The following is a 25138-nucleotide window of genomic DNA, read 5'->3' as shown; positions in this document are numbered from 1 at the left end:
GCTAATTCATGTTAATGTGTGGCAGAAACCAAAGCAATATTGTAAAGTAATTATCCTTCAATTAAAAATAAATAAATATGGTGCATTGGGATGACCCTGAGGGATGGGATTGGGAGGGTGGTGGAAGGGGGATTCAGGATGGGGGACACATGTACACCCATGGCTGATTCATGTCAATGTATGGCAAAACCACTACAGTATTGTAAAGTAATTAGCCTCCAATTAAAATAAATAAATAAAAGAAATTTAACAAGTAATAGAATAAATGATGTTATACTTTTAATTGAATTAAACATTTGTTCATTTCCAAAACCAATACCTTTTAAAATTGCTCCCCCCAAAATAAAATAATTAGGAATAAATGTTTCCAAGGAGGTGAAAGATTTATATGCTGAGAAATATAAGACATTAATAAAAGAAATTGAAGATTATTCAAAGAAATGGAAAGATGTCCATGCTCTTGGGTTGGAAGAAGTAAGATGGTTAAAATGGACATACTACCCAAAGCAATCTACAGATTTAATGTGATCCCTATCAAATTACCCATGGCATTTTTCACAGAACTAGAACAAATAATCCAAAATTTACATGGAACCAAATCAGGATTGCCAAAGCAATCCTGAAGAAAAAGAACAAAACAGGAGGCACAACCCTCCCAGACTGCAAACAATACTACAAAGCTACAGTAATTAAAACAGTGTGACAGGGACTTCCCTGGTGGTTCAGTAGTTAAGACTTTGAGTTCCAATCCAGGGGGTGCAGGTTTGATCCCTGATTGAGGAGTAAGACCCTATATGCCAGGCAGTCAAAAAAACAAAATATAAAACAGGAGGAATATTGTAACAAATTCGATAAAGACTTTAAAAATTATCTACATCCCCCCCCAAAAAAAATCTGAAAGGAAGAAAAAACAGTGTGATCTTGGCATAAAAACAGACATTATGGATGAATGGAACAGGACAGAGTCCAGAAATAAGCCCACACACCTACAGTAAATTATCTTTGACAAAAGAAGCAAGAATATACAATTGGAAAAAGAAAGTCTCTTCAACAAGTGGTGCTGGGAAAGTTGGACAGATACCTGCATGTAAACCACTGGAGTTAACACTCTCTCACCGTACACAAAACAAACTCAAAATGGTTTAAAGACTTAAACATAAGACAGGACACCATAAAACTAAAAGAGATCATAGGCAAAACATTATCTGACGTAATATGTGCTAATGTTTCCTTAGGTCAATTTCCCAAGGCAATAGAAAAAAAAAAAAAAAGAAAGAAAAACAAAAATAAACAAATCAGACCTAATCAAATTTGCAAGCTTTTGCACAGCAAAGGAAACCATAAACAAAACAGACAACTTATGGAATGGGAGAAAATATTTGCAATCAATCTGCCTGACAAGGGTTTAATTTCCAAACTATACAAACAGCTCATACAACTCAACAACAACAACAACAAAAAAAGACCCAACCAAAAAATGGGTAGAATACCTAACTAGACATTTCTCCAAAGAAGAAATACAGAGGCTAATAGGCACGTGAAAAGATGGTCAATGTCATTAATTATTAGAGAAATGCAAATCAAAACTGCAATGAGGTACCACTTCACATCAGTCAAAATGGCCATCATCAAAAATTTGGCAAAACTAATACAATTATGTAAAGTTTAAAAATAAAATAAAATTTAAAAAAAATAAAAATAAAATAATAAAATAAAAACTACAAGGAATTCCTTGGCGGGCCAGTGATTAAGATTCCACACTCTCACTGCCAGGGTCCTGAGTTCAATCCCTGGTCAGGGAACTAAGATCCCACAGGTTGTGCAGCACAGCCAAATAAATAAAAACGAAAACTCCACAAATAACAAATGCTGGAGAGGATATGGGAAAAAAGGGAACCCTCCTACACTGTTGGTGGGAATGTAAGTTGGTACAGCCACTGTGGCAAACAGTATGGAGGTTCCTCAGAAAAATGAAAACAGAATTACCATGTCATGCAGCAATCTTACTCCTCTGCACACAAAACTGTAAGTCAAAAAGATGCATGCACCCAGATGTTCCTAGCAGCACTATTCAGAAAACATGGAAATACCTAAATGTCCATCAATAGATGAATGGATGAAGAAGATGTGGTACATATATACAATGGTCTACTACTCAATCATAAAAAAGAACAAAATAGGACACGTAGGGGAATGTAGATCTGGTTCGAGTAGGGGGTTAAAGGGGCGGTGGGGCAAGATGGCGGCCCACTTGTCCTACCGGCGAGTGAACCTCAACGTGCTGCGCGAGGCAGTGCTTTGCGAGCTGCGCGAGTTCCTGGACAAGTGCGTGGGAAGCAAGGCAATAGTTTGGGATGAGTATCTCACTGGACCCTTTGGCCTGATTGCACAGTATTCACTGTTGAAGGAACATGAAGTGGAAAAAATGTTTACGTTTAAAGGAAGTTGTTTGCCAGCAGCCGATGTCAAGAATATAATTTTTTTTGTCAGACCCAGGCTAGAATTGATGGATATCGTTGCTGAAAATGTGCTCAGTGAAGACAGACGTGGCCCAGCAAGAGATTTCCACCTTTTGTTCGTGCCACGACGTAGCTTATTGTGCGAACAGCGGTTGAAGGATCTGGGTGTTTTGGGATTCTTTATTCATAGGGAGGAGTATAACCTAGTTCTTATTCCTTTTGATGGGGATCTCCTATCCATGGAATCGGAGGATGCGTTCAAAATATATATCCGGGAGTGGGATTGCTATTTCACATGGCAATTCTAGTTTTTTAAGGAACCTTCATACTGTTTTCCATGGTGGCTGCACCTGTTTGTATTCCCACCAGTAGCGTGGGAGGGTTCCCTTTTCCCTTTGCTCCATACCCCCTCCAGCATTTATTATTTGTAGCCTTTATAATGATGGCCATTTTCACGGGTGTAAGGTGGTACCTCAATGTGGTTTTGATTTGCATTTTTCTAATGGTTAGTGACATTGAGCATCTTTTCATGTACCTACTGCTGCTGCTGCTGCTAAGTTGCTTCAGTCATGTCAGACTCTGTGCGACCCCATAGACAGCAGCCCACCAGGCTTCCCCGTCCCTGGGATTCTCCAGGCAAGAACACTGGCCATCAGTATACCTTTTTTGTAGAAATGTCCGTTTATACCGTATGCTTATTTTTTTTAATTGGACTGTTTATTTTTTCGTTAAGTTGTATGAGCTATTTGTATATTTTGGAAATTAAGCCCTTGTCCATCGCCTTGTTTGAAAATAACTTCTCCCAGTTCGTATGTTGTCTTCATTTTGTTTATAGTTTCCCTTGCTTTGCAAAAGCTTATAAATTTGATTAGGTCCAAAAAAAAAAAAAAAGAATAAAATAGGGGCTTCCCTTGTGGTTCAGTGGTAAAAAATATGCCTGCCAATGCAAGAGACCCTTGTTCAATCCCTGATCTAGGAAGAAGCCACATACCACAGGGCGATTAAGCCTGAGCTCTGGAGCCTGAGAGCTGCAGCTACTGAAGCCTGCATACCCTAGAGCCCATGCTTCACAAGAGAAGCCACCCTGATGAGAAGCCCATGCACAGCTATAGAAAAGCCTTCCCAGCAATATAGACCCAGCCAAAAATAGTTTTTTTTAATCCTGCAGCTCAATTCCAGAAAAATAAAGCGACCCAATCAAAAAATGGGCCAAAGAATTAAACAGACATTTCTCCAAAGAAGACATACAAATGGCTAACACATGAAAAGGTGCTCAACATCGGTCATTATCAGAGAAATGCAAATCAAAACCACAATGAGGTACCATCTCACGCCAGTCAGAATGGCTGCTATCAAAAAGTCTACAAACAAGAAATGCTGGAGAGGGTGCAGAGAAAAAAAGGAACCCTCTTACACTGTTGGTGGGAATGCAAACTAGTATAGCCACTATGGAGAACAGTGTGGAGATTCCTTAAAAAGCTGGAAATGGAACTCCCATATGACCCAGCAATCCCGCTGCTGGGCATACACACCGAGAAAACCAGAATTGAAAGAGACATGTGTACTCCAATGGTCATCACAGCACTATTTACAATAGCTAGGACATGGAAGCAACCCAGATGTCCATCGGCAGATGAATAGATAAGAAAGCTGTGGTACATATACACAATGGAATATTACTCATCTATTAAAAAGAATGCATTTGAATCAGTTCTAATGAGGTGGATGGAACTGGAGCCTATTATACAGAGTGAAGTAAGTCAGAAAGAAAAATACCAATACAGTATATTAACGCATATATATGGAATTTATAAAGGTGGTAACGATGACCCTATATGCGAGATACCAAAAGAGACACAGATGTAAAGAACAGACTGTTGGACTCGGTGGGAGAAGGCGAGGGTGGGATGATTTGAGAGAATAGCATTGAGACATGTATATTATCATATGTGAAACAGATCGCCAGTCCAGGTTCGATGCATGAGACAGGGTGCTCAGGGCTGGTGCACTGGGATGACCCTGAGGGATGGGATGGGGAGGGAGGTGGGACGGAGGGTCAGGATGGGGAACACATGTACAACCATGGCTGATTCATGTGAATGTATGGCAAAAACAACCACAATATTGTAAAATAATTAGCCTCCAATTAAAATAAAAAATATATATATGTTTAAAAAATTAATAGCTTTTTTAAAATAAAAAAGAATAAAATAATGTCATTTGCATCCTGGGTGTGACTAGAGATTATCACACTAAGTGAGGTAAGTCAGAAAGAAAGACAAATATTATATGATATCGCTTATATGTAGAATCTAAAATATGACACAGATGAACGTATATACAAAACAAAAACGGACTCATGGACATAGAGAATGCACTTATGGTTGCCAAGCAAGGAGGGTTTGGGAGGGATGCAGTGGGAGGTTCAGGTTAGCAGATGTAAGCTTTTGTATATAGAATGGATTGACAACAAGGTCTTACTGTATAGCACAGAGAATGAACCATAATGGAGAAGAATATTTTTTAAAAGAATATGTGTGTATATGTGTGTGTGTGTATAACAATCACTTTGCCATACAGCAGAAATTAACATAAAAAAGGGAAAAAATATACTAAAATAACAGGCAACTTGAAATCATATATTGAAAGACTGTACTGAGCACCCTGGAAAAGGTACCCAGCATGACTGGCTCCAAGGCATATTCTAATAAAAAATAATGAGAACGTAAAGAAAAAATGAACTAAAAATATAAGCTCAATAATAAAAGTTTTAGGAGTCTCTTTCATCTAGAAATTTAAAAATTATGCTGGCAGACTCATCCGAGGGGCACGGGTTGGGGGTGCCATCAAGTGAGTGTCTCATGGGCTCCTGCCAGTTCTTGGCTTGAGTCCTACGCACTCAATCCACAGTGCTCTCCCTGTGCAGAGTAAGGCAACGGCACAAAATCCCTCCTTGGTACATTCCGTTATGTGCACTCATGTATGTTTTTCCTAACAATGGAGGAGGGTGAGGGCCTGTAACAGAACAACCCAATTCTTTTTTTTTAATTGGAGGCTAATTGCTTTACAATATTGTGGTGGTTTTTGCCATACACTGACATGAATCAGCCCTGAGTGTACATGTGTACTCCCGTAACACCCTGAATGTACCTCATCTTGTCTGATCTCGGAAGCTAAGCAGGGTCAGGCCTGATTAGTATTGGATGGGAGGACAACCCAATTCTTGATCTCAATGATAAAATTATATATGAGAATACACTGCATTCTTAGGTAGTAAGAAATGGAACATTAGGTGAGGACTCTGTTTTCTGTTGGATAACCATAACCACAGGCAGCAGTAAGCCAGAGGTAAAGCTGTTAGAAATCATTTATGCATTAAGATCTGATGTGCCCTTCCAGCACTGAGAGAAAGAAGAGTTTCTCTCACTAATGGATGAAATTCCGTTATTAGATATTCATTCCTTTGGCTTAAGCTTTATCCTTAGCACTTTGGAAATATTTAAAGCACTTGGCTGTTTTGATGGAAATTCTCAGGATCCTTTCAAGCTGCCTACTGCAGGAAAACTAAAGCATAATTGTCCCCATACTTCCTTAAAGCTACTGTCTTAGGGTCATTATTTTTTTCCAATTACATTTCTCATGTGAGAAATGAAAGACAGAGTTGGATAGATCTGTATTTCTTCCCTTCTGTTTTCTGCTGGTGAGCAGTCAAGAAACTAGGTGTTCGACAGCAGCATTCCAGGGCCCAACATTTCATGGCTGTCAACAGTGAGTGAGTGAAAGTCGCTCAGTCGTACCCGACTCTTTGCGACCCCATGGACTATACAGTCCATGGAATTCTCCAGGCCAGAGTACTGGAGTGGGTAGCCTTTCCCTTCTCCAAGGTAGCTGTGGCAACACCAGGGGCAGTGTCCCGATCCCCGGATCTCAGGCTTCATGAGATTTTCTTCCTAAGTTCAAGTGTGCAGACTTCTGAGTCCCCATCTTTTGGTTATGGTAACAGTAGCATCTTCCAGAACTACACACATTATTTTTTAACATATAGTTCCCTGTATGAAATTCCTTTCTGTTAAAATACCTAAAGTAGCTTCTATTTCAAAAACTGAATTGGGACTGTCACATGTGAATAAGCAGCTTAGTGGAAAATGGATAAAAGATTGTGGGGCAATAAACCTCCTAGTAAGGGGATGAGCTTCAAAACTTGAGAAAACAGAGCTCATGGAAAACCAGTCCCATTGAAAATTGGACTGAAGGATGCCTTCCCTGAAAATGGCTTCTCTTAGAAGAACTCACCAGTAAGGCAGGCCGGGTTCTCCATAAAAAATAAAATAAGTAGTTATAATCCATGTCTCTCAACTAACCTCCAAGTAAATCTCATTGCCACCACTGTGTCCCTCATTTGTTCTTTGTTCTTCTATTTCACCTCCTTCACTCCCCTTCTCACTTTAGTAAAATTAAAGAATAAGACTGAAGTGTTCCTCACAACTATTTTCACTAGATGCTACTATTTTCTAGACTTAGGAAAAAGTCGTCAGTAGAATGACTTACAGAATATGATCCATATATGATCTGATATCGACATATGATCAAAATTTACCCTGTACCTCTTAAGACTGTAGAAAAGTCAAATTAATGGAAGAGGTCTTGTTGAAACATTTAATGCTGAAGTACACCATAGAGGTAAGAATAACTTTTCTAACAACCTCCACCTCATCCTGCTGTCACCGCAGGACCTCAAATCTATCTTCCTATAGAGAGAGCAGAAAGGATTTCACAGCCTAATTTTGGCCCAGTGAAAACTCCTCAACTTCTGAAGCAAAAGAAACAAGTTGTCCCAGATTGACCACAAGAGAAAGTGGGAAAAGGAAAAAACAACAATTCTCTAACCTGTGATCTCTGAGCCTTTGGGATCTTCTATGAACCCATTCTTCACATTCTTATTTTAACTTATTTTCTTATTTCTTATTTTAACGAACGGGAGGTTTGCTGTGGATGGCACTTATTGGTGCTGGAGAGAAGCTAGGCATTGATTTCTTAAGTGTGTGTGACTACTGCTTACTGCTTAAAGTATGCTGAGGACAACTGACCCAGGGCTGTAGGGTTTCCAAAGGACATATAAAACCCTTTTGGTCTTTGATGCCAAAAAGTGACTTGGAATTACAGAAATCAATACAAGACTGACATCTGAAAGTTAGCTGATATCACACCAGCTACAAGGATATTTGCCTGGAAAGAGAAACACAGTTTCTACTCATGTCCCCAGAGCGCTATTATTCAGGGACATAGCCTGAATCACTGAGTTTCTTCCACATCACAGACTTTGTCTTCACTACGACTGTGGCTCCTGAGAAAAACTACAAAACACCCACTTGTCAGGTGTCCCCTGCCTGATGACCTCCATTAAACCAGGTAAGACTAAGAAGAAGAGACCAAGAAAATAGCCTCTGGAAGACTGAAGCAGGCATCACAACAATTCATTATTGCCATCCTGATCACTACTAAGTTCTCACTGTGTCTGTAGGCTCTTCACTCACACCCAGTTCTAACTTGCCTGTCTGTTGTTGCAAAAGACCAGGAGGAGGATTCTGGGAAGGTGGCAGAGTAGGAAGTACCAGGTCTCTGTCTCCCCACAGTGCCAACAATTGGGCTGGTAAACCTGTCTAACGTAATTACTTTGGAACTCTGGAGTCTGTTGAAGGCTTGCAACTTCAAAGCGAAGACTTGGACTAAAAACCGCAGTTTATGTTAGCCAATTACCTCATCAGCAAGTCACAGCCCACCAATCTACCATCCCCATCTATGAGGCAGTCAGCTGTGCATGTGTTCCTGAAGTAGGCTGCAAACAGCTTATGGGAGCCAGAGTAGACCAAAAGGACCCTGTTCTGCAAATATCAGGGAACTGTGCTCTGACTGCTGATCATTGGTTTTTATCACAGAGGTTGAGACAAGGAGGAGGATCTGAGGGGCATTGTTGCACCTCCTCTCATCCTTGCAAGCCTTTCTCCTCTGCCTGTTGTGACGTCCAAGGGACTTAATGGGCCAGCACGCATTTTCTCTCCCATTCAGTTTTCTCTTTTACCTATAGGAAAACAGATTAAAAACTAAGCTACTCAAAACGGCTGCATATACAAGGGAAATTAGAAAACGACCACACAGACACACGGGGAAAATTCAGAAGAGATCTGAGGAGACTTTAAGTTTACACATTGGGTTGATTCTCAGCAAAAAAACCCAACATTTTGGGGCACAAAATGTATAAAGATGTGATTTTTAAAATCAACCAACTGAAAAGGATGGGGATAGAGATGTAATGTAATGGAGCTAAAGGGGTTTTTTTGTTTATATATATTTTTTTTAATTTGGCCATGGTGCACAGCATACAGGATCTTAGTTCACTGACCACAAATGGGACCTGTGCTCCCTGCAGTAGAGGTGTGGAGTCTCAACCACTAGACCACCAGGGAAGTCCCTGGAGCTGAGTTTTTTGTATGTTATTGAGGTTTAGCAGGTATAGATTGAAATTAGAGTGTATAACTTTAGGGCATTAAATGTGATCCCTATGCCAGTGACAAGGAAAGTAGCTATAGAATTACAAAAAGGAAATGAGAAATGTATTTAAACATATATGACAAAAAATCAACTGAACACAAAAGAAGGCAGTAATGCAGGACATGAGGGACAGAAAAGCTATTAGGCATTTAGAAAACAAATAGCAGAATGGAGGTCTAATTAAACATAAGTGCATCAAGCTCTCTGGTTAAAAGACAAAGATCAGCAAAATGGATAAAAACACAGGGTTAACCTACATGTTCCAAAGAATCCCTTTTGATCCAAGACACAAACGTATTAAAAGCAAAAGGATTAGAAAAAAGATACTCTATGCAAATAGTAACCAAAAGAGAGCAAAACTGGCTATACTAATATCAGAAAAAATACTTTATTTTCATTGAAATATAGTTGATTTACAATGTGTTAATTTCTGCTGCACAGCAAAGTGATTCTTTATATATATATATATTCTTTTTTTTACATATTCTTTTCCATTATGGTTTATCATAGTATATTGAATATAGCTCTCTGTGCTATACAGTGGGACCTTGTTTTTTATCTATTCTGTATATAAAAGCATACATCTGCTAACCCCAATCGCCTACTCCATCCCTCCCTCCATTCCCTCTGAGTTTCTGTTTCGTAGATAGTTTCATTTGTGTCGTATTTAGACTCCACATACAAATGATGTCAAATGGTATTCATCTTTCTCTTTCTGACCCACTTAGGATGATAATCTCTAGTTGCATCCACGTTGCTTGCTGAAAATGGCATCATTTCATTCTTTTTATGGGTGGGTGAAAATTCCACTGTGTTTATACATAACACATCTTCTTTATTAATTCACCAGTTGATGGGCATTTAGTTTGTTTCCATGTCTCGACTCTTTTGAATAGTGCTGCTATGAATATAGGGTGCGTGTATCTTTCTAAATTGTAGTTTTGTCCAGGTATATGCCCAGGAGTGGAACTGCTGGATCCTATGGTAATTCTATTTTCAATTTTCTGAGGAACCTCCATACTGTTTTCACAGTGGCTATACAAACATACATTCCCACCAAGAGTGGAGGAGGGTTCCCTTTTCTTCATATCCTCTTCAGCATTTATGATCTGTAGACTTTTTAATGATGGCCATTCTGACCAGTGTGAAGTGGTACCTCTTTGTGGTTTGATTTGTATTTCTTTAATAATTAGTGATGGTGAGCAACTTTTCGTGTGCCCATTGGCCATCTTAGTTTCTCTTGAGAAATGTCTATTTAGGTCTTCTGCTCATTTTTCAATTGGATTGTTTGATTGTTTTATATTAATAGTATTTGTTCTGTTCTCTTCAGTTGCTTTGGCTTTCCTCAAGAATTTACACACACATAGACACACACTTTGCAGATATTTAATGTCATTTTCTCTTAAATCCTTTTTAATTTCTTTCATGTTTTTAAGTTAAAATTTTCCTCCCTTTCATTGTATGTTTCTCTTTATGTTACTACCAATGCTATGTATTAACTAAGGTATTACTTTTACTTCATTTCTAAAGTGTTATATCTTTTTTTCCTACCTTTCCTGTTTTATAAGCTGCATTATCAAATATTCCTGTTTTCTTTTTTCCAATAATATTATGTCTGACTTGTTTTTTATTATAATTTAAGTTGTTTTTGAACTGTGGTGTTGGAGAAGACTCTTGAGAGTCCCTTGGACTGCAAGGAGCCCCAACCAGTCCATCCTAAAGGAGATCAGTCTTGGGTGTTCATTGGAAGGACTGATGCTGAAGCTGAAACTCCAATACTTCGGCCACCTCATGTGAAGAGTTGTCTTATTGGAAAAGACCCTGATGCTGGCAGGGATCAAGGGCAGCAGGAGAAGGGGATGACAGAGGATGAGATGGCTGGATGGCATCACCAACTCAATGGACATGAGTTTGAGTAAACTCCAAGAGTTGGTGATGGACAGGGAGGCCTGGCGTGCTGCGATTCATGGGGTCGCAAAGAGTTGGACACGACTGAGCGACTGAACTGAACTGAAGTTGTTTTTTATGTATTTTCTCATTTTCTTAATTTCATTCATCTTGTTTATTTGAAATAGTAGATATAGTTTTCCTTTATTTGTGGACATGTCATTCTGGTTTGTTTTCATTGCTTAAAAGGATGTTACTCTGCTACTAATTTTCCTATTTTTCTGATAATAGTTTTGAGTAGGTTTGACTACTTTTCTTTCCTGTTACTTATATATTAATGAGTTGAGTTTTCCTCCCTAGAAGGGAGGACGGTCAGTGTAGGTTTCCTAGCTTCAGGATTCTGGAGCTCCCTCTTCTGTCATTTATTTGAAGTTTTTTTTTTTTTTTTTTTTTTTTTAAAGCCCACTGTGCTTTGTGAGGTTGGCTGTCTCCTTTCCCCTTTGCTTTCTTGTGCCCCTATTGTTCATGCTCAGCATGAGAGCTCTGTCCTAGAAGTGAGACTTGAGTCTAGCGTAGAGGTCACCCCAGCACTCTCTGATTTAACGCGGTCCCCTTGCACTCACCTGCAACTGTAGTCTACAAAGTGCCTCCCACTTTGGACTGATGTTCTCTGGGAAATATATGTGCAATGCATATGAAGACAAAGAATTTCTAGTAATATCCAAATCATACGTATCAATATGGAAAATAAAACTACCCATATGTGCCAAGGTTAAAAACAGGCAATCTATAGAGGAGAAAACCTGAATGTCAAATACACATGAAAGGGTGCTTCATCTCACTAGCAATGGAAAGTGCTAATTAAAACATGAAAATAGAGTTTCATCTGATTCACTGTTGAAGGCATGACAATAAGCTAATATAATAATGACCCCCCCCAAAAAATTCAAATCTCAGATTCTGTTCAAAAACAACCATCACCTTGTGGATATTCTGAAAAAAGAAAGTCAGGAAAAAATATCTGATAAGAGAAAATTATATCTCTGTTGCTCTGTCTCTGGTCTCTGGACCTTTGCTTATACTTCCCATATCCTAGAATATTCTCTCTCCACCTCTTTATCTAGTTAATTCCTACTCATCTCTTAGGTCTTACATTAATTGTCATCAGTTTTAAGAAAATATCTGACTCCCGGTAGACTAAGATAGACGCCCCTGCTATGTCAGTTTCTGGCATTTTATGCTTTCTCCACCATAGAATTTTTCAAACATTATTGTGACAGTCAGTTTTATGTGTCACCTTGGGTAGGTTATAATGCTGTTATTCATCAAACCCTAATTGAGGTGTTGCTGTGCAGACAGTTTATAGATTTGGTTCACATCTATAATTAGTTGACTTTATGTAAAAGAGATTATCTACCATAATTATGGTACACCTGTTGCAAGTAGTTGAAAGGCTTTGAGATCAGAACCCAGGGTATCCCGAGGAATAAAATTCTGCCTGTGAACTACAGTGTCACCTTGAGAATGTCCAGCCTTCCTTTCTTTTTTTTTTTAATTTATTTTTAAATTGAAGGATAATTGCTTTACAGAATTTTGTTTGTTTCTGCCAAACATCAACATGAATCAGCCATAGGTATACTGTTCCCCCTCCTTCTTGAACCTCCCTCCCATCTGCCTCACCATCCCACCCCTCTAGGTTATTACAGAGCCCCTGTTTGAGTTCCCTGAGACACACAGCAAATTCCCATTGGCTGTCTATTTTACATATGGTAATGTAAGTTTCCTTGTTACTCTCTCTGCACATCTCACTTTCCTCCCTCTCTCCTGTGTCCATAAGTCTGTTCTCTATGTCTGTGTCTGCACTGCTTCCCTGCTAATAATTTCATCAGTATCATCTATCTAGATACCATATGTATGTGTTAGTATATGATATTTATCTTTCCCTTTCTGACTTACTTCACTCTGTATAACAGGCTCTAGGTTCCTCCACCTCATTAGAACTGATTCAAATGCCAGCCTTCCTTTCTTGACTACCTACTCGCCCTTGGAATTTTGGACTTGACTAGCCAACCCTCCCAATTGTACAAGGCAATTCCTTGACATGAATCTTTCAACCTACCCTATCTCTCTCTATTTATATATATTATTTATGCATATACACAGACTATATAGCTTATACACATATATATAGTATATACACATACTATATATGTATATACACACATATATTCACACATACATTATATACACACACACATATATATATACACAGACATATATATTAATATATATGTATCTCCTGCTAGTTCTGTTTCTCTTGTGAAACACTACCTAGTACAATTACTATATCAAATTAAATAATTATATTTCTTTCCCATCAGACTATAAACACCATTGAAACAGAAATGGTGTCTGTCTTATTTACTTTTATGTTTCTAGTGCCTAGAGTGTAGTATATGCTCAAAATATTACTGAATGATTAAATGAGGCCCAATAAAAAAATCTTCAAAACAGCATAGGAACCCTCCTTAATACACTATAAAATTGAAGAAGGAAGGGGCTAAAAGACATCTATGTGTTTGTGAGAAGTCCTAACAAATCCCAAATAGTAACAGTTAAGTCTTTGGGAAAAACAGCCTTTTGGTAAGTCACTAGAGTATTTTTCCAGTCTTCAAAATTGTAGCAAACACTGAAAGAAAACTGATTCTAGGATGCAGTCATTTCTGTACTAAAAATGAAGGTTGAGCCAAACACTACTGGTTTGGTTCAGGGGTAATAAACTTTAATATTTAAAGGAAATGTAAATGTATCTATAGCCTATAAGCATCTACTCTAAGAGTCTTATTCCATTTTTAAATCCAGTGAGATAAGAAAACAGAGTTTCATCTGATTCAGCTCAAGAGATATTACAAAAGCCCAAAATGACAACAGCAAAAGTGTATGTCAGAATGTCGGCTTCTATTAAAGAACAGATATTACCCTGCAGATTTTTTTTTTAAGCCAGAACAAAATCTGATGACAAGGGAGAATGACATCAAAACTTTTACAAAGTGCTAAAGATCAAAGTTTTAAAAAAGAAAAACTCCTCAACAGTGCTATAAACCTATATTTTAAAAAAACAAAAAAATACTGAAGGCTCATTACATCAGTATCATCAGAGTATTGATAAAGACACTATTCCCAGGCCTCAGTCTATGCCAACTGAATCTGAATCTGCAGGTGTCAGTTCTGAGCATTGAATAGTTACTAAGCTCCCCAAGTGATTCTGATACCCAGCCAGTTTGGGGAACAAACTCTAAATTGTCAGTCTTCATAATATCTCACTAGACAAATTCAGCTTTCTATAGGAAGCTTTCAATGATTTATTTTACCTACTAGTAAAATGTCTATGCTTCCTTTTACTAATTTTTTAATTAATTTATTTATTTTAATTGGAGGCTAACTACTTTACAATATTGTGGTGGTTTTTGCCATACTTTCACATGAATCAGTCCTGGTTGCACATGTGTTCCCCATCCTGAACCCCCCTCCCACCTCCCTCCCCATCCCATCCCTCAGGGTCATCCCAGTGCACCAGCCCTGAGCACCCTGTCTCGTGCATCGAACCTGGACTGGTGATCTATTTCACATATGATAATATACATGTCTCAATGCTATTCTCTCAAATCATCCCACCCTTGCCTTCTCCCACAGAGTCCAAAAGTCTGTTCTTTACATCTGTGTCTCTTTTGCTGTCTTGCATATAGGGTCATTGTTACAATCTTGCTAAATTCTATATATATGCGTTAATATACTGTATTGGTGTTTTTCTTTCTGACTTACTTCACTCTGTATAATAGGCTCCAGTTTCATGAAGTCTCTCAGTCATGGCCGACTCTTTGCGACCCCATGGACTGTATTCCCCCAGGCTCCTCCATCCATGGGATTTTTCAGGCAAGAATACTGGAGTGAGTTGCCATTTCCTTCTCCAGAGGATCTTCCCAACCCAGGGATCAAACTCGGGTCTCCCACATTGCAGGCAAACTCTTTACCATCTGAGCCACCAGAGAATCCCTAATATGGCATCTAATCAGTGTTTACTTGTATTGCAGAACCATCAAATTGAGTTCAGAGAAGAATGGAGAGGAAGCAACACTTTAGTTCTCTCCACATTGGATCTTTAGATTCTGCTTAGTTATATTAGTTCAATTATTCTCCCAAAACAATACATATATTAATATTCAAATGCAGATCTTATGCAATCCCTAACCCTGGCTTGAAAGGTATAATTTTCAGGGAGGAAATCACAGCTCACTTAGATTGGTTAACTAAATATTTTCTTACTTGTAAGCCTGACATGTAATTCTTGACCCAAAGCTTTAAACAGTTTAATTAACAGTGAGAACCAGGACTTCCCTGGTGGTCCAGTGGTTAAGAACACACCTCCCAATGCAGGGGACACGGGTTCAATCCCTGGTCAGGACACCAGAATCCCACGTTCCATGGGGCAAATAAGCCCCACGTGCCACGGGGCAACTAAGCCCCATGTGCCACAACTAGAGAAGCCTGGGTACCACAGGGAAGACCCAGAACAGCCAGTAAATAAATAATTAGGTGAAATAAATTATGATGCATCTATGTGTGTAATCCTATATAGGCACAAAAAGAAAATAAATACCTAAATGTACTGACCTCATTTAATGTGAAAGATGAAAAATGCACAACTGTGTATAGGATGATCCTACTTGTGTTAAAATATATAATAGATACTTCATTTATATAGTTGTATAAAAAGAAACATTTCTGGAAGGAGAAATTAAGAAGAAGTTGCTAACAATGACAACTTTTAAGGTATAGGATTATGAAATTGAATTGGGAACAGTTTCCTTTTCCACATTCTCTGTACTTTTAAATCTTAACTTGAGTTTTATAATAAAAATACTTGCAATGACTAAGAACAATACAGTTTTGCTAACAGTATCAGAATTACTTTTTGAGTTGTCTTAAAACGATTTCTTCCCTGAGGGGCGGGTGTAGGTGTTTGAAATACATTTGTCCTCCCTCGGTGATTATACGAGTGCATGACAGCCATCACTCGTGGAGCCACTGACTCAGGCTCCAATGCGTTTAAGGACAGGCAGGCGTGACTTTCATCTGAAATAGTAAGACTTTTAAAAGTAAGCTTTTGATCAAGTTCTGTTTCACCACATGAATCTGAAGAACCATCAAGAGTAAAGTAGCCTCTACTTTTAAATTTGCCACAATACTGCTAAGTGTTCTCAGAGCCAACATGATTACTTACTTCATTTTTCAACTTGCCTAAGAAATAAAATATATTAGCATAGAAACTGGAAGAGTTACCCATGTTAGTAGAGGGAGCAGTTATGACCCCATGGTCATTTACTTCACTGACATTACGTGATTCTCAAACTAGTCCACTGGTGTATTGCTAGGGCTAAGAATAAAATAACTTTGATTATCTAAACACACATCACCTGGGAGTTAGGTTAGCTGATGAGGGTGCTGGTAAGTAGTGGGGAAGTTGGCAACAGAGAATGAAATTAGCCTCATATTTTCTGTGATTCAGATGGAAATACCATAGATAATTTGGAATTTAATATTATCAGATCAAGCATCTCAGTATAGATTTGGTGTTTTCATGTTATTATAGTGTGATTCATAGTAGGAAAGTTTTGATTTAGAAATGTGATTAAACAATCACTGAAATTATTTTCATGAAAAGTTAAAAAAAATCTCAAACAATACTAACAAAATAAAAAGAAAGTCACAGCCCTTGCTGAGACTATATTAATTTCCAAGATATTGAACTTATAGTCCAAACTTCTTGGCTTTGTCCTCTGAACTCTCAGAGCACATTATTTGGTCAAGAAGTCTGTGTTGAAATCCTCAGTGCCATATATTTTGCCTGACAGAGAGGTGAAGGATGTCATTCTTGCCCTCTGAGCTTATGTTTACATCATTAGTATAGTTCGTATCATATCATGTTATGGGTCATGGTAACTATGTATCAAGGCAAGGCCCAGGTTTATTTGTTCATCATGTCTAGCACAATAATCAGTTTTAATTTCAGCAAGAAATTTTAAAAGTAATTTTCTACCCAAAATATGGTCAGAAGAATAATGAGAAAGATGAGACTGGATAAAAAAGAATCAGGATTGTGGATGAACAAGGCACCAACATTTCTTGATTGCCCATCATGTGCCAAACATCATTCTGGGAACTTGTATGTGATCCATTGTTTAATCTTCACCCAAATCCTGTAAGGCAGGAAGGAAACTAAGCCTTACAGAGACTAATGACTTAATCCTTTTGAACCAATCTGTCCTTCCTACTAAAGACCAATAACATAGTCTATTACTAATTGCTTTAAAAGGCTTCCATGGCTCTCCACTGTCCTTGAAATAATGGCCAAGACCCTTAACTAACCTTTCAAGATCTATGAGACCTGGTGCATTTCAAAGTTTCCAGGTTCATTTCTTGTGTCTCTTTCTCCTGCTCTCTTCTCTCTTGGTATAACGCACTTCCTTCAGTTCCTTGAGCACATAGCACACCCTTTTTCTTATCCTGGCCTTCCCACAAGCTGTTCATTCTGCCTGGATTGCTTTTCCTTCCTCTATTCTCAAAAAATGTTAAATGAATGAAAGGATATTAAAGAAAGTAGGATCCTACACAAGGGAAAGATGAGGATAGTAAAGGGATTAGGGAATTAATCACAAAACTATGATATTAAATGAGTTGAGGTTTAAGCTGATCATAGGTTGCGGCACACCTAGCACCCAGATATTGGTTTCATCTCTTCACTAGTTCCTTTTCTTCCTTCAAGCCTCAGCGTTAGTGGCAGTTCCTCTAGAATGCTTTCGTGACCACCAAGATGTTTAAATCCCTCATGATATGCCCTATCATGAGGACTTCCCTGGTGGCTCAGAAGGTAAAGCCTCTGTCTACAATGCGAGAGACCTGGGTTCGATCCCTGGGTTGGGAAGATTCCCTGGAGAAGGAAATGGCAACCCACTCCAGATCTTGCCTTGAAAATCCCGTGGATGGAGGAGCTTGGTGCAGGCTACTGTCCATGGGGTTGCAAAGAGTCGGGCATGACTGAGCAACTTCACTTTCTTTCTATGCCCTATAGCTCCATGCACTTCCCTTCTATAGTACTCATCACATCAGACTGAAGCTGTCTGAAGGAAGGACCGTGACTTCCTTATTTACTTTTCTATACCTACCACACAACTTTGTAAACACCACTATTGATTACTCTCCATATATTTCTATGTAACATTTTCCAATAAAATGAAGCAGCGATCCTTGGAGAAATAGGTGATTCTGGGACTGGGGCAGGGAAAATACAAGATGAATCTGGAACATCTTGTAGTGCTAGACAGTAAGGAGATGTTCAAGTCTCTGAAATGTGGGGTGTTCTTAGTGATTCTCATCTATCAGATAGACTATGAAAAGAGAAAATAGTAACTTTGTAACAGAAGAAACTTGGAAGATACCACTTTAACTGTGATCAAGTTAGCGTCACCAGTAGTAAGTAGGACTCCCTGATCAAGGACTCCTATTATGATGCAATAAAAAAGGCACCTCTTGGTGTGGAAAAAAGGAACCCTCCTACACTATTGCTGAGAAAGTTAATTAGTGCAGCCACTATAGAGAACAGTATGTAGGTTCCTTAAAAAACTAAAAATAGAGTTACCATATGATCCAGCAATCCCACTCCTGGGCATATATCCAGACAAAACTGTAATTCGAAAAGATATGTACCCCAGTGTTTATTGCAGCACAATTTACAACAGCCAAAACATGGAAGCAACATAAATGTCCCTCAACAGATGAATGGATAAAGAAGAAAGAAGATGTGGTATGTGTGTGTTTGTGTGTGTGTATATATATATGAATATATATGGGAATATTAACCACCCATAAGAAAGAATGAAATAATGCCATTTGCAGCAACATGAGTGGACATAGAGACTATTATACTAGGTGAAGCAAGTCAGACAGAGACAAATAATCATGTGATATTGCTAATATGTGGAATCTTAAAAGTGATACAAACGAATTTACTTACAAAACAGAAATAGACTCACAGATATAGAAAGCAAACTTATGGTTACCAAAGGGAAAGGGGGGAATGGGAGGGATAAATTAGGAGTTTGGGATTAACATCTACACACTACTATATATAAAATAAATAACAACAAGAAACTACTGTATAGCATAGGGAACTATACTCAATATCATGCACTAATGTATAAGGGGAAAGAGTCTGAAAAGGAATACGTGTGTATATATAACTGAATCACTTTGCTGTACACCTGAAACTAACACAACTCTGTAAGTCAACTGTACTTCAACTTTAAAAAGAAAAAGAAAAAGTCACCTCTATTCTGGGATATTCCTCTTCAAGATCCATAACCTTTATGTAATCATAACAAAATCGCAGAAAATCTATATTGGGGGGTAGTATAAGAAATATCCGACTAGTATTTTTGAGACATGACAATTAAAAGCACCAGGGGAGCAATGTCAGCAACATAGCAGCAGATGATGTTCCTTCTCTCTAATCAACAAATTAGTCATCCCTACACAAACTAAGGGCTTCCCTGGTAGCTCAGACGGTAAAGAATCCACCCACAATACGGGAGACCTGGGTTCAATCCCTGGGTTGGGAAGATCCCTTGGAGGAGGGCATGGCAACCCACTCCAGTATTCTTGCCTGGAGAATCCCCATGAACAGAGGAGCCTGGCAGGCTACAGTCAATGGGGTCACAAAGAGTTGGACATGACTGAATGACTAAGCACAGCACTAAATTACCTTGGTCAGTCTTTAGGCTCCTAGAACCTTACTCCAAGGGACCCAGGAGGAGTCTCATGCACCATTGCAGCTAGTAAGAAACTAACCTCCATACAGGCTGCAGAACAAGTGAGACTAGTGAAACTGCCCAGATCCCTCTAGTTGCTATCAGGCAAAGATCAAGATAGTACTGACCAAGAAGGCATTCATATATGAGAGAGAATTTGGAGAAGTCCACGACTGAAGTGACTTAGCAGCACCAGCAGCCATCCTAAAGGGAAACTCAAGCACACCATTGGAAGAAATATAGAAAAATACAAATTTGGTTGCCACAGAGGCAATAAGAGAAACTTTCCTGTTGCTGCCTCCTTGTCACTTATTACAGTGAGTATTGGAACTTCAAATCATTAAAAGTATTCAAAAGGGAAAAGATCAATAAATAGAAAACTTCTGTACAAGAACCAATTAATCACAACTGATTAACTAATTAACTAACTGATTAGTCAAACTAACTGATTAGTTAGTTAGTGAAAATAAAAACAGCCGGGAAAGTATTTGTCTCAAATGTTTGAGAAATGAATCATTACATATAAGATATAAAAGTTTATTCTAATGTATATAAATATCCTTGATGCCCAGTTAATGGCAAATGATATAAACAGAACAAAATGTAAACAAATGAGGGAAATGTTCAGATGGCATAAAATTCAAATTAAACATCAAAGTATGTTTTTATACCAATTAACTTGGCAAAGAAAATGCAATAATATTAGTGCCAGGGTTTATAGTGAAATTGATAAATACCTTTGACAGTGGATATAAAGTAGGAACATAGAAGGATGTACTGAGAATCATAAAAATATTTACATCATTTGACCCAGTAATTTGATTCATTGTAATTTAAATTGAGGGGATAATTTTAAAGAATAGTAAACCCCTGTGTGTGACACTGCATTGTAGCATTCTCTAATATAGCAGAAATAGAGAACAATAGGATGTTCAACAATAGGAACAGGGAGAACAGTGAAGTATATGACAATACATTAACTGGATGGAATATTCTACCTCTTTCACAATAATAATTATGAAGAATGTGAGATACAGCAAAGTGAAAGTGGTTCAGGGTGTCCGACTCTTTGCAACCCCACTGTAGCCCACCCGCCAGGCTTCTCTGTCCATGGGGATTCTCCAGGCAAGAATACTAGAGTGGGTAGCCATTCCCTTCTCCAGGGGATCTCCCCAACCAAGGGATCGAACCCAGGTCTCCTGCATTGCAGGCAGATTCTTTACTAGCTGAGTTACCAGGGAAAACCCTGGATACAGCAAGAAGTTTTTCAAAACACTGTTTCATGAAACAAAATACCCAATTATGTAGATGTTTTGATTATAACTCCCTAGGTTGGGAAGATCCTTTCCAAGTGGGAAAAGGCAACCCACTAGGGTATTCTTGCCTGGGAAATCCCATTCAGAGGAACCTGCCGGGCTATACAGTCCATGGGGTCACGAAAGAGTCGGACTTGACTTAGAGACTAAACAACAATTGACTACATGTAAAATGTGGGCTTCCCGGGTGGTGCTAGTGGTAAAAACCTGCCTGCCAATGCAGGAGATGTAAGAGACTCAAGTTTGATCCCTGGCTTGGGAAGATCCCCTAGAGGAGGGGCAACCTACTCCAGTAATTTTGCATGGAGAATCCCATGGACAGAGGAGTCTGGCGGGCTATAGTCCATAACGGCACACAGAGGTGGACACAACTGAAGTGACTTCACAGGCATGCACGCACACATGTAAAATACACCAGAATGTAGACAAGGACTATAAGGGAAGGGAAAAAATAGGTTGTGTTTGCTCCTGCTCCTTCTCTTCAAATCTGAAGTTGCTAAAGTTTTTTCTTGGTATTTACACATCCCTCTAACTTCATGCCACCTCTTTTTCATAGCTCCTCCTTTCCCATTTACTGAGGATCCATGCTGCTTCAGGACACCCATGTCACTTAGAAAAAAAAGGCAATAGATAAATGTATTCATTAATTATAGAGGGATTTTTGTATTCAACATTGGGATACAGTCGTAATTAAGACCTCTCCCCTCTGCCAGTGAGCTCAGGTGGATACTCGGGTGGATAAGGAGATGTTTGCACTGCACTACAGGAGGCACAAAGTGGTCAGGAAAAAAAGAAACTAAGTGCAAACCAGAATCTTAAGGAATCAATACTTTATCTCTTTAAAGGGATTTTACACTTAAGAGGGGCTTAGGGAATTTATTTTAGTTATCCCACTTTCCTCCACATCTTAGATTTCCGTTTTTGTCTCCTCCCGGAGAGACATACATGTGTTTGATCTCTCCTCCATGGCAAAAATTGTTTTGGCCGCACACCCCCCTCTTATCATCTGTTCTATAACTCTCCTTCAGTTTTACTCACAACTCCATACTTCTTGCTTCCCTACTGACCACTCACTGTTTTGCCTACAGCCGTTTGAGTTATTTGTGACAATTAAAACCACAAGAAAAGATAGATTACACAGGAGAATATATGGCTCATGCAATCAGGTGCAGGAGACAGAAACGGCACAGGGAATGATGGACTCAGGGTCCCAGACCAGAGAGCAAGCCAGTGTGACGAACAGGTGGAGAAGAGCAGGAGCCCCACCATGGACATGGGGTCTGTAGATCTGAGGAGACTTTGCCCTTTAAGTGCCAATGAGATGGCATGAGAAGCCACAGAGTGGAGAAACATCTCTGCTGTCCCTCTATACTGCTTGTACAGCATCTTCATGAACCCTGATCTTCATGGCAATAATAGGAAATGAGTGGATTACATGATAATACCCATTTGATAGGTAAGGAAACTAAGATTTTCACAAGACCATATGACTAGGAAATGAAAGAAGAGTGTGAATTTAAAAATCAACCGACCTGGGAACTTAAGACATGAAAGAGAATACAAAGCCCTTTCTTTGTCACTAAGGCAGGTAGGTGACCTTTCCCTCTTGGCCTGTTGCTGCACCTGAGAACCTTGCTCTGAAGGGTCTTTCCAGGTTTCCACTATGAAATGATAATATCTTTCCATTTCCTTTCACAGCCTCCTCACCTGGGACACTTCCTAAACCTGATGTCCAGGACACAAACCAGACCAATTTAATCAAAATGTGGAGAAGAGGATGGAACTTGTGAATCGGCATTTTGTGAGAGTCCAGTGAGCACCCAAAGTTGAGAAACAACATATTAGAAGTTCCTGGAGGGCAGACATGAAGGAGGGCCACCAAGATATGCATTACTCTGCCCTCCCACCCCACCACCTCCACCTAGCCCCACCCACCTCCACCTCCCAACCCCCACCGCCAGTCACCCCACCACCACCGCCATCACCCCGCCATCACCCCTCCACCACCGCCATCACCCCGCCATCACCCCACCACCGCCGCCATCATCCCGCCATCACCCCACCACCACCGCCATCACCCTGCCATCACCGCTCCACCACCGCCATCACCCCGCCATCACCCCACCACCGCCGCCATCACCCCGCCATCACCCCTCCACCGCCGCCATCACCCCGCCATCACCCCTCCACCACCGCCATCACCTCACCACCACCACCGCCGCTGCCACCATATCCTGCATCACCTATTCCTCCTCCCTGGCCTAGGGCCGCTCCAGTCAGACCACACCTGTTAACTGCTTTCCACAATATTTATTGTCCCTTCTCTGTTGACAGCCATGATGGATTCTGCAGATTAAACAATCCCAGCCATATTGAGCTGTCCTGGGATTGGCCTGTCACACAAAGGCAGCAGCTGCCTTTGCTCCTGGTTTTAATTGAATAATATACTCTAAATACCCTCCCTCCCCAGCAGGTGCCCAGGCTCCTTAGCCAAATGGAGGTGAGCAAGGGCTGCCTCTAATGGGATGTTGTGATGTTGTGAAGTCGCTCAGTTGTGTCCGACTCTTTGTGACCCTATGGACTGTAGCCCACCAGGCTCCTCCATCCATGGAATTTTCTAGGCAAGAGTACTGGAGTGGGTTGCCATTTCTAATGGGATGAAGGACCAGAAATGAGCTGTCCAAATGGAGTGGGTGTCCAAACAGCTGCTGTATTAAGTGAGAAACACTGAAAACTTCAAGTCCTTCTTGTTAACTAGACACTCCAGGTGAGGATATGCAGCAAAGAGCCCCACAGAAACCCAGGCTTCAGGTTCCAGGGTGGGATTTCTTACTAGGATGGGCCCCAGGGGAGGTGATGGGAGTTCCTCTCCCTGCTCACTTTCTACATCCTTCTCTTCTCCCCTCTTTCCCACTCCTCCTACACACTCACCCTTGCTCTTCCCTAGTGTCTGAAAAGATTGCTTAGAGCTTTATTCCTCCTCAGTTTAAGAGGCAAATTTCTGTTCCTTGCTCTGGGCTCCAGTGTCCTCCAGTAGTGTGTGGGAGGAGCTGTGATTAAGATGTCTGATACCCCCTGGCACTGCTTCCTCCCTGGAAGCCAGGGCTCTGAGGAGTCACAGATCAGGAAACATGTTCCATGTCCATAACCTTTTCCATCAAGAGGGATGCTGCTCAGGGTTATCTTTTTTATTGGAGTGCTCAGTCACTTCAGTCATGTCCAACTCTTTGCAACCCTATGGACTATAGCCCACCAGGTTCCTCTGTCCATGAGATTCTCCAGGCAAGAATACTGGAGTGGGTTGCCATATCCTCCTCCAGGGGGTCTTCCCCACCAAGAGACTGAACCCAGGTCTCTTACATCTCCTGCATTGGCAGGTGGGTTCTTTACTACTAGCACCACCTGGAAAGCCCTATCTTTTTAATTTATCCATTATTAATTCCTCATTCAATAAAAAATTATGTTCAACACAAACAAGGTGAATCCCATGTTTCTTCCACAAGTTGTGTACAGCCCAGCAGCAGAGATAAATGCGTGTGCGTGGCAGGACACTCACTGGAGCTGCAGCTCAGAGAGACCGCACTGACAAGATCCCCTTGTCACCGTGCTCAGGTTCATTTGCTTGGTCACTGAAGACCACGTCATTGCAAGAAGGAGATTTCTGGGAGGAAAGACAATTGAATGGTGACCATTCCCCTGGTTGATGTCCAAACACATTGTGTTCAGTGGGGCTGTCCCAGTTGAGGCCAGAAAGCAGAAGAAAGTACACTGGACCCCAAGGACTTGGCCAACAGGAAGAAATGTTGCTTCTGGGAGTGGTGTGCTGCTGTAAACAGGAAAATCCCAAGTTAGCAGCATATGTGCACAGTGGGGGAAATGAACCCAAAGGTGGTGAGTATAACTCAGAGCTGTTACAGGAGCATCTTAAGACTAAATATCAGAATAGAAATCTCTCTTGAGCCTGGGTGGGAGGGCATTTGGGGGAGAATGGATATATGTATTTGTTTGGCTAATTCCTTTTGCTGTTCACATAAAACAATATTGTTAATCGGCTCTGTGTGTG

General features: G+C 40.0%; 1 pseudogene; it reads left to right on the top strand.

Annotated features, from left to right (window-relative positions):
* Window positions 1–2230: 2230 nt before the first annotated feature.
* LOC113905045 lies at window positions 2231–23340 on the top strand (annotated as a pseudogene).
* Window positions 23341–25138: the final 1798 nt, after the last annotated feature.

Source organism: Bos indicus x Bos taurus, chromosome 15, assembly GCF_003369695.1.
Source record: "Bos indicus x Bos taurus breed Angus x Brahman F1 hybrid chromosome 15, Bos_hybrid_MaternalHap_v2.0, whole genome shotgun sequence".
Lineage (NCBI taxonomy): Eukaryota > Metazoa > Chordata > Mammalia > Artiodactyla > Bovidae > Bos > Bos indicus x Bos taurus.
This window is presented reverse-complemented; position numbering and strand designations above follow the sequence as displayed.